At 35.8% G+C, this 15,964-nt stretch overlaps 1 non-coding gene across 1 annotated transcript; it reads right to left on the bottom strand.

Moving 5' to 3' along the window:
• Positions 1-15,417: 15,417 nt before the first annotated feature.
• On the bottom strand, positions 15,418-15,536 carry LOC118612979. Its single transcript, XR_004955325.1, has one exon. It is a non-coding gene; the product is annotated as a 5S ribosomal RNA (ribosomal RNA).
• Positions 15,537-15,964: the final 428 nt, after the last annotated feature.

Below are 15,964 nucleotides of genomic sequence, written 5' to 3'. Positions count from 1 at the left end.
GCATTTGCCAACTCTGGAAAGGACAGCTTAAAGGAAGATAGGCTGGCTAAATGAGGTTTGACAGCCTAAAGTGTCTGAGAGGACAGATGCTGGAAGACAGGACTTACAAGGTGAAATTCTGTTGAACCTCTCTTTACTTGAATTCAGACTTGAAAGATAGCCACTCGCAGAATAATGCAAACCAAAGGCAGATAATCCTTTGCTGGGGGCTGCATCTCTGCTCCAGAGTTCAATTCCTAAAATTCTATTAAGGTGCTCCCAGGTTGCTGTTGTCCTCAAGAACCTGGCAGGAGCAAACATAAATCCTCTAAATTTATTTCTCCAGTAAGTTTGCAAATGCGGTGTGCAGATACTATTAAAAATAACTAGAAAAACAAAGTAGAAATAAAAAGGCCCACAAAAATACATGAACTAGAGACTAGAAGAAACAACGAACAACAGGAGTAAACCGGCAGGGACTCCAGATATGCCCCCATTTATCTTATTGTATTCAAGAAGAAAAAAGAGGACGTTGATAATTCTAGGAGAGAATTACAACATAATAGAGTAAAAGGAGACTCTAGAACTGGAAAAAGCAAGCAAACAAACAAAAACCCAACAGAATTACAGATTTAGTGACAGATAAGCCACAGCCAGAAAAAGAATCGAAAGAAAATATCTAAAAAGCAAAGATAATCTTCCACATCATGTTGCCTTCTCTACTTTTGACCCTCTTCCTTCCTTATTGTAAAGACCCTTGTGATTATATTGGGCCCACTCTGATAATCCAGGATAATCTCAACATCCTTAATTTAATGATACTTGTAAAATCTCTTTTGCCATGTAAGATAACATGGACAAATTAGATTGTGGGCACCTTTAGGGGTCAGGGGGCATTATTCTGCTTATCACAAAACCTAATTTTAAAATGCCTATTAGGTATACAAGTGGAGATGTCAGGTAGGTAGTTGAATATAAATATGGATATCAGGAAAGAGAACTGAAGCAGAAACTAAATTTGCATTTTATTAATACACAGATGTGACTTAAAGCCAGGGAGTGGCAGAGATTTAGGCATACCAAATTTAAAGGATGGGTGTCCCAGGTGATTTAAGGTCGGAAAGCAAGACAAGTGTCATATATACCTGGAAAGCCAAGACAGTAGCCTCACTCATGGACGAGCTAATCGAATACAGCTGGTGTCAAGCTAGAGAAAAAAGACTGTGTGTGGCATAATAAATAAAGTTACTAATTTTGATCAAAGAAATTCCAACCTAATCAAAGTGGGTCGAATTGTGAAATGGATCTAGTGAATGAAGGCAATACATTACAAAGCTTTGCTGTGAAGGCAGGAAAGCTAGAGAAAGATCTAGGTCAAGGAAGAGGCGTTTTCCTTTTCTCAAGAGAGGATATAAAAAAAAATTCTTGTTTGTTAATAGAAATGATCTAGTAGAGAGGGAAAGACTTATAACTACAGAAGGAGAAGTGGTAAAGGCAGAAGAGAAGTCCTTGACAAGGCAGCAAAGAAGGCCCATGGCATAAAAGGGTGCCTTTGATGGGAGCAAAGCACTTTTCTGGGAATAAAGGAGGGAAGGCAAGAAAGACAGGCACGAGTGGAGGCTGGCAGATCAGTTTATGGAGGAATCATGAGAGTGATCTCCTTCAATCACTCTGTTTTATCAGTGATAATGCAAGTGTCAGAGAAAATATTCTCACTGATTCTGTGGGTAGAAATATAATTGTACACAGAGCAGATAGTTTGTTTCTGCTTTACAATATCTGAAGGCTCATCTGAGCAGACTCAAAAGGGAGAGGCTGACATCATCCAGAGACGTTTCCCTCGGGTGTCTGGCTCCTGGGGAGAGATGAGTTGAAGGATGAGCTCAGCTGGAACTTACTATGGCTGTTCCCGGAGGTATGGCCCTCACAACATTGCAGCTGGATTCTGAGAGGAAGTGCTCGGACAGGGAGCCTGTAACGAGAACCAGGTAGAAGCCTTAGAAGTCACATGGCATTACTTGCACCTTATTCCATTGGTTGAAGCAGTCATAAGCCCACTCTGATTCAAGCAGAGGGAAATTGCACTGCTTTTGATGGGAAGTGGTATTTATAGCAGAATATGTGAGATGGAAGGTATCGTTAAGGTCATTTTTGGAAAATACAATCTGCTGCAGAAAATAAGAAAGTTGAAACTAATATGATATGAGAAAGTGAGTCAATGGACAGGGCTAGGGCCCCTCTCAGACAGTGTGCTCAAGGAAATCATCTCAGGAAAAGTTACATTTAGACAGAAATATAGATGATTTAAAAAGAATGAATCATGTAAGAATCTGAGCAGAGTATATGCCCTACCAGAAGCAATGGTTACTGGACTGGCCCTGAAATGAAAGAAAGAAAGGAGAGAGGGAGAGAGGGGGAGAGAGAGAGAGAGAGAGAGAGAGAGAGAGAGAGAGAGAGAGAGAGAGAGAGAAAAGAAAGAGAGACAGAGACAGAGAGAGACAGAAAGAAAGAGAGAGAGAGAGAGAGAGAGAGAGAGAGAGAGAGAGATAGAGAGAAAGAAAGAAAGAAAGAAAGAAAGAAAGAAAGAAAGAAAGAAAGAAAGAAAGAAAGAAAGAAAGAAAGAAAGAAAAACAGCCTGTTTGAGAAGAAGGAAGACCAGATTGTCTGGAATGCAACAAGAGTAAAATAGAAAAGAGAGGCAGTGGGGCCCAAATCATTTAAAAAAAAAAAAACTACTAATTACTGATAAAACTTATGGAATTTATTCTAATTGTAATTGCAAGTCAACAGAGAGTTTTAAGCAGAATGAGTAAAGTGATCTAACTTATTTTTTTAATAGAATATCACACTTGGTGCCATTTAGGGGAGTGAGTCAAAGCAGGGAGTCTACAGAAACCTGGTCCAATACGCCAGAGGGCAAGTCCATGGCATAGGCTATGGGATAACGGAGGTGGTGGTAAGGCAAGGCCAAAGAGATCATAGAGAGAAAAAGAGCTTGCTGATGGAGTGGAAGTGGCATTGGAGAGGAAGAGAGGAATCAAAGATGACTTCATATTATGAGGTCTAGAATAACTGAGTGAATGGCAGTGCCATTAATTGTGATAGAGAAGACTGCGAAGGAAGGGACTTTGAGTGGGAGAGAAAGTACAAGTTCTCTTTTAGACACGTTGCCTTTAAAATTTCCCATTAAATATCCAACACACATTGTAGGCATCAAGATGTGTTATGAAGAACTTGAGGAGAATCAAAATATGGTATTCTTCATTATCTGTTACAAAATGCACTGGAATTATGTAGTGATTCACATAAAACAATTATATAACTCAAGAAAAAATAACTTAAAAACATTTTCTAGTTAAATGTTCATAGTGCTGTCCATTACAAGCTCACAAGGTTAATTTTTCCTGCTAAATTATATTCTCTCTTTAACAAATGAGAAACTACAAGGAGAGAAAAAAAAAAAGTAGGTCAAAAAGGGCCCGAATTATTTAATGCCACATTCAGTCCCTTACAGTGTTTAAATTTTTAACATTATCATCAAAGTCGAGAGCCAAAGCCTACATTCTGCTTGCAACCTCATTTTGTTATTCGGCTCAACTCTAAAGAAATACTTCCAGTACAAAATGAACAACCGAGATAATCTTTCTCCCAGCCCCAAATCACCTACCACCTCCAGGGAGTTTAAGAGGAAATGTTTGAAGCTGAGAGGTCTGTGTGTCTGCCAGATGGTACTTGCTCTTTGGCAGAATGGCCTTTGAGAACCTGCCTGGTCTCTTCCTGAAGCTTCTAGGTCATGAGCTTCTCTCTCTCTCTCTCTCTCTCTCTCTCTCTCTCTCTCTCTCTCTCTCTCTCTCTCTCTCAGAACAAATGCAAGAACGAAGATGTTATCAGGTAGGTACCATTCCATAAAATAATTTCTAAAAAACAATTTCAGAGAACATCTTTCTTTACTACAAAAATAGCGAGGGTAGGGGGAAGGAATCAATAAAAGTGATAACTCTTGATTTAGATAATTACAAAGAGATTTAATAAAGTCAGATTCAATCATTCTAAAAGAGCCTATGTTCAGTAATTTTAATTACATAAATCCATGCTTTGATATTGTTATGGTAATTGCTATAAGAATGCTTTCTCATTAGAAAGGCAGCTTAATGTAGTCACCAGCACCGTCATCTCTGGAATCAGACACTTTGGGTTTGGATCCTGACTGTGCTACCAACCAGCTGTATAATCTTAGCCAGGTTTTTAAATTTTTTGAGCCTCCATTTCTATGTATGACTATAAACTTCCTCAGAGGGTTATTTGCAGTACCAGAATCATAAATAATTTAATAGAAGTAAACACTTAAAACAGAATGCACATAGTATGCCCTATGCTAGTTAAGCCCATATATTAGCTATTAATTCTCTTTCTCATTTGCCCTTTAATTTGCATCACACTCAAGATGACAATACTTACGTCTTTCCATGATCCACATAGATTCTTTAGCCTTCAAAACCAAGAATTCCTCAATCAGAGGCACAGAATGCTGAACCAAATTGCTCATTTTATATCTAGCAATAACAATGCAATTATTCAGAATATTGTGGAGATAGTAGCAAGTGATCTTTATTTTATTTTGGAAATAAAAGAATTATTATTTTTGCTCCCTATTTGCCTGTTATTACAGATGTTTCAATGATAAATAAAGTAATATCTAAAGATTGTTTTGAGTGCCCAATAAGATGCATTCATGTATGTCCATTATATGCCAAACACTATCACTATAGATATAAAATATTCCATTTTCATGAAAGCCCTATAAGGATGTCTTATTTGTCCCATTTTACAAATAAAGAAACAGGCTAGTGAAGACAGATGTGTGCCTTAAGTTTCATCAATGGCAGACATGACACTGGGTTTTGATTCCAAAATCCACACCTAAATGTAGCAATAATAATGGCAAAATATAAATGAAAGAAAATTACATTATATGTTGCTGTATTACATTTTCTAGAGCTATATAAAACCAGTTTTTCATTTGGTTTGCAAATACACATGGAAATTATTCTCCTCAAGATGGTTATTTTTGACTTCATTCATTAAAGAGACTATTAGAATTGAATGTAAGATAGAACACAATGTATTTCAAGATAAATGGCCCTGAACTGAAGGCATAAGTGACCTTAGTATCCATGGGAATTTGATGGTTAATGTGTTAAACATTAAAAGGCCTCAGTTTCCTTAATTTGAAAGTAGAGTACTAGACATGATTTTTTAATGATTTTTTTAAAAACGTTGAACTATTTTAAAAGGTCACGGAATAGATAATTTATTTAGGTCAGTTATCTCAAAGGGTCAGGAAACTCTGAGTCGATTAAGATGTTAGACTCTTTATGTTAATCTCCTCACATAATATTCCCTGAAATTGGAGATTTATTATTAAATTATTATTCTTCTGGTTTTCTCAAAAGAAAACTGAAATTCAAAGAAATAAACTAAATATACAAGATATAGAGTCAGTCAGCAGTGGAACCAGATTTCAGAACCAGGTCTGTCAGAATCCACAGTATTTTCACTATACTTACTGTGTCTTTCTGCAGCTATTAAAAAAGCATGAAGGTCGAGGTAGTTTGAATTAATCCTATTGACAAAACAGAGGCACCCTTTTCAGGAGAAGAACCCCAAATAGAAACCTATTATTGTTTCATCAATATACACATTTTTAAATGTTGGGAAATCTATTATTATGCTGACCGTTCAAAGCACTTTTATTTGAAATGCTCCTGTCCTGATTGTTTCCTGAGCAATTTCTGAATATAATCCTACTCTATGATGGCTCATCTGGCATTTCTTAGGGATACTAGAATACCAGGCTGCCTCATTTGGAAAACAATACTTAGTGGGCCACCAAATAAACTCAAATTATGACAGACTTGAACTTAACCTCCTCAGTGGGACTGCTCCGCTTGAGCTAATGTAAATAATGTGGGCCTTCATGTGTCTACTAACTTTGATGATAGCTGAACCTTAGCTTCTCAGGGAGATGGCTATGTGATTAAAATGACTCCAAGGGTGCTCTAGCTTACAGAGTTTTATCCTCTTTGTGCATGAGATTTTTGCATCCCCAATAATGACAACTGTATTCTTTTTACCTGAAAAATGTACTGTCTTCCCACACAGAAGCAAAGGAAATGCAGAATGTCTTGGGAATTAATAGTAAAAATAGCAAGTTCTTGTTCACTACAAAATTATCCACATTTGACTTAATTGTCATTAATAAAAATTCTTAAGGGAATGTATCAGCTGTCTAAATTACTAAGTCCTAACTTATTTTCAAAAGGCTTATTAGTCGCAACATCTTGGAATTGTGTCTATATCTTATCTCTTCTGATTATTGAAATCCAAGACCTATTAAGTTTTTGAAAAGTAAGTTAACTGCCTCTGACAGTTAAAATCAGAGTTAGGAAAACCTAATATCTGGCTTCCTGGTTGATATTAGGGCATCGCACTCTTTAATTTAAGAGAGGATAAAATATATGAATACTGTTAAAAATAAAATAAGTCCCTAAATGGAGTCACTTGTGCTAAGCCCCAAGTCACCAAACCAAGACTTGACTTAATTACAGTTTTCACTCTCCCAGAAATGGAATCTGAAACCATTCAGTTAGGAATCGCCCGGCCAGCACAAATTAGGTAATCAGCCTGATAGACCCCCACCAGCCACTACAGAAAATGTATTATGTGTGTTTCTTTCCCATTTCTATGTTTTAAACTCTAGAATGTTTTCAATTTTCCTGAATGAAAAATGACTCTCTATAGGAAACAAGAGAATAAAATAGTATGGCGCATGGCAGGCAAAATTACTGTGTCCCTCGGATGCCTCCCAATGCTAAACCACATCTCCTTTATTTGGCTCGCTCTGCTTACCTCCTCCTTGCCTTTGTCCCTTTGCCTTCTAACGATTCCCATTGCCAGTCCGCCCAGATATCTAGCTATCTCTCCCCAGGGTGTGTGTGTGTGTGTGTGTGTGTGTGTGTGTGTGTGTGACTTTTAAAACTATTTCTATGTTGCTGTAAAGTAAATGACACATGCATATAGAGCCTATGACTGATCTGATAGTGTTTTAGCCTAAGTCCCAGAGATACTCTTCTAACTCTATGGCAACGATTTTAAGAACATCCTTGTGTCAAGTTCTGTTATTCTGAGGAAGGCAAAGGACATAAAAGCTGAGTACTCTGTGTGTGTATGTGTACACATATTGAACACTAAGCTTAAAATGGTACATCTAACCAAGATATATAATAATTCTCAGTACATATCCTTAACAGCCTACATGTAGAGCTACTTCAGTTTAGCTGTACTTGAAAAAGTATGTAAAAGTAATTGCCAATTTGGATGTCACCAGCAACAACTGCATTATTTTGTGTGTAAAATTCTGAAGCATCTGCCCCTGCTTTGGAGAATGTTGCCAAGCTCTCATGTATACACTGATTGTACTGAATTTCTGATTTAAACTTTAGGTCAGAAAATCTTGTTTTATTGACACAAGAAGTATGTTTCTGAACTGTCTATCAGTGCACACTTACTAATGTTTGTCAACAGGGCTTTCTTGCATAGAAAAATTTTAGTGAGGGAGACTTTCTGGAGTCCGCGATAGGACTGTACATGGTGGCCATTCCTAGGATTAAAAGCTGTCCCCAATTTTGTTAATTTAACAATTTTATTTGGTCAGAAAAACATCAACAAGATTTACTAAATGACCGATATCTAAATATTGGCAAATACTGATGACAAAAAAAATGAGCAAGATACAATTTCTGCCTTTAAATCCAGTAATCTTAACATGTAAGATATTTATCAACTACCATATGCGTGTTAAGTACTACTTTGTAGAAGGGATATACATGCAGAAATTTCTTACTTTAGTCTAAATAGGTAAATGAATTGTACATGTAGAACAGTCTGAAAGAATATAACTGTGATAATGAGATCTACTCCCTCAATATCGTTCCCTCATCCTTAGAACGAATGTCAGATTTTTAGCTGAGTAAACGGCTATCCAGAGTAAACAATTCATCTCCCATCTCTAATGCCACTAGTTATTGCCGTGTAATCACGCTCTGGCTAATCGGATGGAATAAGAAGTGATGTAAGCAATTTTAAGACATGTCCTTAAAGGGGAAGAGAAAGCAAGCCTTCCTCTGCTTTTCCCTCTGTGCTGGCACATGGACAAGAGGACTTGAGCTTAAAGAACTTCTGATTTCATGAGAAGAAAGCCCGTTGAGAATTGTCAAGTAAAACAATTGAAGGAACATAGGTGCCCAGTGATGGTGGCAATGTTATATTTGCCATAATTTCCTAATATTTGCATTTATTTTTAAGTAAATTTTACACATTTCTATTTTTAGGCAAGAAAGCAACAGACTTGCAAGATATATCTTTTCTAGTTGAATGTTTCAGGAGTGGACTCTGCTCTGGCTCCTGTATGCTTTCAGATACTTTCTCATATCTTTATACGGCTGATTTTTCAACAGCATATTTCTCAAGATTTTATCTGTTGTCTGCCAGAGGGCTGACTCAACCTCTTTATTCCACCGCCTTTCCATTACAGGAGTTCATCTTTGGCTTTTTATGTGAGAGAAATAATCTCTTTTGTTTAAGCTACTGTTATTTTGAGTTTCTGTCACTCTCATATGACAGGATTAAATGAATCGATACCCGTAATGTGCTTAAAACAGTGTCTAGCACATTGTAAATGATCAATATGTTATCCATCATCATCATCATCATGATTATTATTGCCATTTATCCAAGCCCATGTATCACTCCTGCTCTATAGAGCCCAGAATGCTTTTGTTAATTATTTAGCAGGTACCAAGTTCAAGGAAATCTCCACATTTTAGAAATGGAACTACAAAGATAAGGAGAGAGAAAATCCACCTGCCTGTGATCAGTTTACAGCCTGGATGTTTTAAAAAATCATATAAATGATCATAATTTGATAAGATGACTGATAAAATGGAGGTGTGTTAAAAGGGCAGAAAGTCTGCCTACGATATTATGGGAAGGTTTCTCATAGAAGGTAGCATTTGATCTGAAATTTGAAGAATAAAAGTTTACAGGATAAACAGAGATACTGTCAGATTCAGTATCTTCTTTTTATAATATCCACGAACATAGTGTACAGTTGAATATTCAAAATTCCCTTTTTGTACTATATGCAAATCATCCATGCTGTGGGGATTATAATTAATTTTGTTTGATTTTTTTTTTCATTCATAATACTTTTTCATATTCCTGAAACACTTTGTTAGGGCTTCAGAAATCCCAAATCTACTCAGTTTTTATGGGCTGGTGAATTGAACAGCTGGCTAATATCACTCATTACACTGGGAAGGTGACATAGTTTCTATACTCTGAGACTATTTACATTATTAAAATCTATGATAACTTTCCTCTCCCTCCAATCCCAAGTACACTACTTTCTACTCCTTTGATTCCAAACAACTACACAAAGAAAATATTTGTAAAATCAAAAGCATTCTAACATCCAAGAGTTTGTTTTCCAATATTATTATCTCATAATTTTTGCTTGATCTTAAGAGTTGTACGCATCTAATTCCAAATAATGCTTTTTGGCAGGTGAAATTAGATTTTTCCATTCTCTTCTCTCATATCCCAAAGGACATTTCGAGCAAACCGTCTCGGGTTCTACACTCAGCAAAGGCTCTCCAGTTTGCCCTTAAAGCAAATATAAACCTTAAGAGAGTGTTTCTCAAGTCCTCCTTGATTAAGAATTATTACTTTATAGTCTCCAACCCAATGCATTCTAATATTTTTGTAAAATGCTGGAAAATTAATTAGTAGAAAAGATATCACGCATTTAGATGTCAGACTGCTATGAAAGTTTTTGAGTGCTTGCTCAAAACGTTAGTACGTCACTGGCTTGTGAAGTACACATTATCGCTGGTTTTGAATATAACCACAGAAACTGGTCGAAAGGAAAACCTGACTTCAGTGAGGATCCCGTAATCTCTGCCATATAGTAAACTCTTTCTAGCAAAGCTTTCCTCTGGCATCCTGTCATATGGTCTCACTCTAACCTGAATTATCATCATTGAATTTGTTGATCTCCATTTGACAGAGATGACGTTAAATCAATCCAAATTCATCGTATAATTAGACTGACCTTTGAGGCTTGTGTTGATCTTCTGAGTGTTTGAGGAGTCTGTGGGAAATATTCATATTTAAAAAAATCAATATGTGGGGTATTCTGGTTTGGCTCTCATATTTATTAAGTGCAGAGTGGTATTTTGCTGGGATATTTTATGATCACAGTATGAAAAACATTTCATTAAGCTATATTTGCATTAATTTAGTAGTTAATGGCATCTCGGATCAAGAGAGCTGGATGAGCTGAGACCTCAGAGGTCCTTTTTCTCCCTCGTTAGCAATGACATCTCCATTTCCTTGCTATAAAAATTCACTACAGGAAAACATGTTCTCGTTAAAGTAAATATATCTACCCATTGGTTTCCACGTTGGGATGCAGAGGCCTATGAAAATAATCAATTTGGAAGAATTCCCATAGTTCCTTTTACCACTGTACATTGTTAACCAAAATAAAATTCTCTTTTTGGTAATGTGCAACCTCAGGCCAAAATGGGTAGATATTTTTTACCTTGGCTGCCTCAAACATACTAGTGACCAATATCTTTATAGATAAAGTTCAAAGGCAAGACATAACCAGGAATCAGACATGAACTTTAAGTTCCAACCAATTCATGTGGACAAAATCAGAAGAATTTTTTTTTTAAATTCAGGTACTGTTTGGATAGGAATTGCTTTTGCTACATTTGAGTGCATTTTAAGCATGGATTTGCTGTTTCAGAGACTTTACAAAAAAGTGAAACTCAAGTCTAAGTGTGGCTCTTTCTCTAAGCCCCAAAATATAACTTTCAGATCTCTCAGACCAAAACCAAGAAAGAATAAATTATTTTTCATGATTTTTCTTTTCCAAGGACTTGTAATGGATGAATCCTAAATAATGTACATGGCTGTCGAATTTGAAGATCTGAGGTGGGATGAAGGAAGGGAGTTATCTTTGGTTGGTTGCCTCTTACTCCTGGTCTGGCTTTAATACATTTGTGTGGGATCCGATGCTTTGATACATCTCTTTCAATATGGACAGATTTGAATAAATCTCCTAGAATGCTTCATTCTTTCAACAAATATTTCCTGTACCTAATATATAACAGGAAATAGAACAGTGAAAAAACAAAAACAAACAATACTATGCGCTCCCCCCCCCCGCCCCCATCCCTGACTGGTGGAGTTCTCGTCCTGGGAGGGGTTAATAGAGAATAAACAAATCAATATGTGCTAAGGAGAAATACAATAGAGGGAAGGAGAATTAGGCATGTTGTGTATGACAGATCTCTTGGGCCATAAACTTTTGAGATTCTTTTGACCTTTCCTTCTTAGTAATGTCCTACCTCCAAGTTGCCTCTTCTCTTGGTTTTGGATGAAATTTCACATCTCAGGACATGGATCTGGCTTCCTAAACAAAAGGAGAAGGGAATGGTTGGTATAAACAATGGGGGAGTGAGAAATTCTGAGGACATACTTTGACCAGTGAAAAATGGGAAAGAGCTGAACATATCAACCCCTTTTCTGTTCATTTTTGTGGATTACTCTTATATACAGTTTTTTTCTGTAGAACCTTTCAGGCAAGTCTTCCATACCAGATGAATTTGTCCGTTCTAGGTTCATCGTGTAGACAAATGCATCTGAAAACAGACTAACAAACAAAACCTCACTGTTTATTATATGCATTTCTCTATCTCCCCATTTCTCTTCTTCACATTAGAACAATTATTTCCAAAATTTATTCTCACACAAGCTGAATTCAATTTTCTTTTCTTGAACCCCCTCCAATCATGATTTTTCTTTTCCAAGAACTTGTGATGGATGAATCCTGACTAATATAAGTGGCTGTTGAATTTGAAAATCTGAGATGGGGCGATCTTCCATGATACCACCCTTGATAAAATCACCAGTAGAAGAGAAATATCAATAACACCAGAGAGAGAGGAGGATATTATTGAAATTCATAGAATCTCCTTTTATGAACGACTCTGAAAATAAGATCAATTCTAAACATCATGTGTTAACTTAATATTGTCTCTTTGAAGATAAATGATGCTTTCCTTTTCTTTGTGTAAAATGGACCGTGACACAAATGAAGAAAAATTATTTTAGTAATCATTTAGTTCACACACCATCTGTAGACCCAACTTCCAGGATTAATCAAGTTCCATATTCTATTAGTCATTATACTTGTAAAATGAAGGAATGCATTCTTAATGCATTAAATTAGTAAGGCAATAAAAAGTCATTTTCTGGGTTCTAAGCAGATAGTCAAATAAAATGTATAAAAGAAAAAATGATAATAAGTCAATGATAATAGTAATAGTATTAATAATAGCTTACACTCACTTTATTATGTGATGTATAGAGATATCTCATATTAATATATAATTATATGAATATAAATATAATTTATCTTCATGATAAAACCTTTTGTGGATTATCACCATTTTGTACATCAGGACACTGAGGCATAGATTGTATATAGTCAGTAAGAGCCATTATTTATACACTTATTGACATGTTTCCTCTCATGTCTCCATTTAGACTTAGTAGTTCCTAAGTACATAAAAGTATTTTCCAATATCGTGCACTAACAACTACTAAGTGGAATGAACTATTGCCATCTCTTGCTAATTGAGAACAGTGAAATAGAATAAATTTAATCCATTTCCAAAGAAATGTTGCATGTTGAAATCTAGTTCTTATGCTCACATTTAGATTTGTTAATATTTTTATTACAACTTTTACAACTTGATCTAACTTTATAGTAACGTTTTTAATCACTGCAACTGCAAGTTATATGAACTACTTGGTTATAATTAAGCAAGGCAACATGACAAGCAGTCCCCTTCAGGATGATTACAGGATATGATAATTTCATAATAAACTCCAATGATGTTCTATCTTAATTATACAAATTAATAGATTCTGTACACAATTAATTATCTGCTGCATTGATATTCCCATAACTTTTAAACAGTTCTGCCTGAATATAACCAATGTTCAAGCGTGGATTCACTAATGAGGCGTGACGAAAAAGATATCACTGGACTTTGGGATGGAAACCACTCGCTGATGTGATTTTTCATAGTTACACATATATAAAATTAAGTGGTTAAATCTTATAGTAATATAAAAACATATATTTATATAGGTGTAAAGATAAATCCTCTTCTATTGCAGATAATGAAGTAGGGCTATGAATAAAATAACCATATATAAAAACATATATATATATTTTATTTGCTTTTTTTTCAGAGAATGGAATCCTTTGTGTATAATAAAGCCTGGATTTAAAGAGTTTATTAAATAGAAGAGCTTTGTCTTACAAATTTCAACTATAGAAAGTAAAAAAAAATTTTTACATTGAACTGTTTTTCATTGACATAAATTCTTCCCAGAGAAGAATCCCCTCCAAAATATTTCTAGAAATTTGTATCAAGTTTCATATCTCTCTAGTTGGAAAGCTGTTAAAAGATAAACATTGGTCTCACTAAATAATTTTTGCAAAAATTGTGTAATAGATCTCTTTTTCCAGTCATTTTTCACTCCATCCCCTATTCCAAATACTCATCAATACCACCCACATGTCCATGTAATTTGAAAATATTCAGCCTTATTGTCCCCTCTTTTTACTGAACATTTTTAGTTCAAAATTTTGAAAAAACATATTTTTACATGGATTTTTTTTTTTTTTTTTGTAATTGCCTCCTAAAACTAGTGGCCCCTTCTCATGACTTGAAATTTTATCAGCTGCACTGAAGGCTGTTTGACACAACCCAGGTTTGTGCTCTCTGTATCTCTCCCTCCATCTCTCTTCCTCTCCCTCCATTTCTCTCTCCTCCCCTCCCCCACAAACACTAACTCATGAAAAGCATATACATATACATTTATTAGCGACCATTCTATTGTAAGGAAAAGCTTTCCTACTCCTATTTATTTATTTGTATTGGTTGGTTGATTGATTGAAAATATTAGTACAGACTTTCAGATTCTTCTTGCCCAGTGACCAAAAACTACATGAGACTGTTTCTCCCACAGACTTGCTAACAGAAAGTGCCATCATTCATTTAAAAGTGTCTAGATTTGTATTAGCATTCTTCTATGTCTTCTTGAATCTTTTTAGATTTTTCCCTTACAAAGTAGCTGTTTTTATTTATTTATTTATTTAGCACAGACATACTTGTGTGGTAAATTTTTATTGTGCATTGTGGCTTTTAGGATTAAAAATGGATCTCCGTCTTATAATGATGGTCATGATAAGTATAGCAGATAAAATTCTAAGATGGCTGCCAAGATACCCACCCTTGCTGTACATGTCCTGTGTAACAGGTGTCCCCAACCTTTTTGGCACCAGGGACCAGTGCTCCGATGAGAATCTAATGCCCAATGATCTGAGGTGGAGCTGAGGCGCTGATGCCAGCCCTGGGGAGCGGCTGCAAATACAGACGAAGCTTCACCTGCTCCCCTACCGCTGGCCTCCTGCTGTGCAGCCCAGTCTAACAGGTCACAGACTGGTACCAGTCTGCATCCCAAGGGTTTGGGACCTCTGCTGTGTAATACCCTCCTCTGGAGTGTGGGCAGGACCTTAGAATATTATAGGATGTCACTCACAAGTTTAAACTATATTTTATGGCGAAAGGGATTTTGCAGATATAATTAAGATTCCTAATGAGTTGACTTTGAGTTATCAAAAGAGAAATGACCCTGAATGGACTTGATGTGATCAGGCAAGCCTTTAAAAGAGGTACGAACCAGAAGCAGATGCTCTCAAAATTAGAACGTATGAAACGTCCACCTTTGTTTTTTTTCAAAATTGTTTTTGGCTTTTGGGGTTTCCTTGAGATGCCACGTGGATTTTAGGATAGGTTTTTCTATTTGTCCAATAAACAAATAAACATCATTGGAATCTTAGTAAGTATTGCATTAAATCTGTAGATAGCTTTGAGGCATATCAACATCTTTTTTTTTTTTTTTTTTGAGATTTCTCTTGATTTGTATTTGTTGGCAACTAACTCAGTTCTTTGTTTGTTGCAGTTTCCATGTGGCTTCTTCTGTATATCCTTAGTTATACAATTTCTGTTCACCTAGGATTTAAGCAATTCTCAATGATGGTTGTTCCATAGTTTAGTTAAAATTTTGAGGTGTTCACCGGAGGTGGCAAGCACAGTCCTTACCTACTCTACTATCTTGACCAGAAGTCCCCCTAATCTGAAGAATATCAACATCTTAACAATATTGTCTTTCAATCCATGAGCTCAGAGGATATCTTTCTATTTATTTATGTCTTTTTTTTTTTTTAAACACCTACAGCACCTGGTATTCCTAGGTGGTCTCCCATCCACGTACTAACCAGGCCTGACCCTGCTTAGCTTCTGAGATCAAATGAGATCAGGTACATTCAGGGTGGTATGGCTGTAGACTATTTATGTCTTCTTTAATTTCTTCCAGCAATGTTTTGTAGTTATCGGTATAAGTCTTTTGCATTCTTAGTTAGGCTCATTCTTAAGTATATTATTCTTTTTGGTGCTATTGTAAATAAAATATTTTTCTTTATTTCCTTTTCAGATTGTCCATTGTTAATATGTAGAAATTCAACCAATTTTGTGTGCTGATTTTGTACTCTGCAACTTTCTTTATTTGTTTATCAGTTCTAACAGTTTTCTTGTGGTGTCTTCTGGGTGTTCTATGCATAAGATAATGTTATCTGCAAAAAGATAACTTTATATCTTTTTAATTTAGATGCTTTTTATTTATTTTTTTAATACATTACTCTGGCATGGACCTCAAATACTGTGTTGAGTAGAGGTGTTAGGTAGACATCCTTGTTTCCCTCTTACAGGAAAAATGC

This window comes from Rousettus aegyptiacus, unplaced genomic scaffold (assembly GCF_014176215.1).
Source record: "Rousettus aegyptiacus isolate mRouAeg1 unplaced genomic scaffold, mRouAeg1.p scaffold_m13_p_17, whole genome shotgun sequence".
Taxonomy (NCBI): domain Eukaryota; kingdom Metazoa; phylum Chordata; class Mammalia; order Chiroptera; family Pteropodidae; genus Rousettus; species Rousettus aegyptiacus.
The sequence above is the reverse complement of the archived record's forward strand: the minus strand, read 5'-3'. Positions and strand labels throughout refer to the sequence as shown.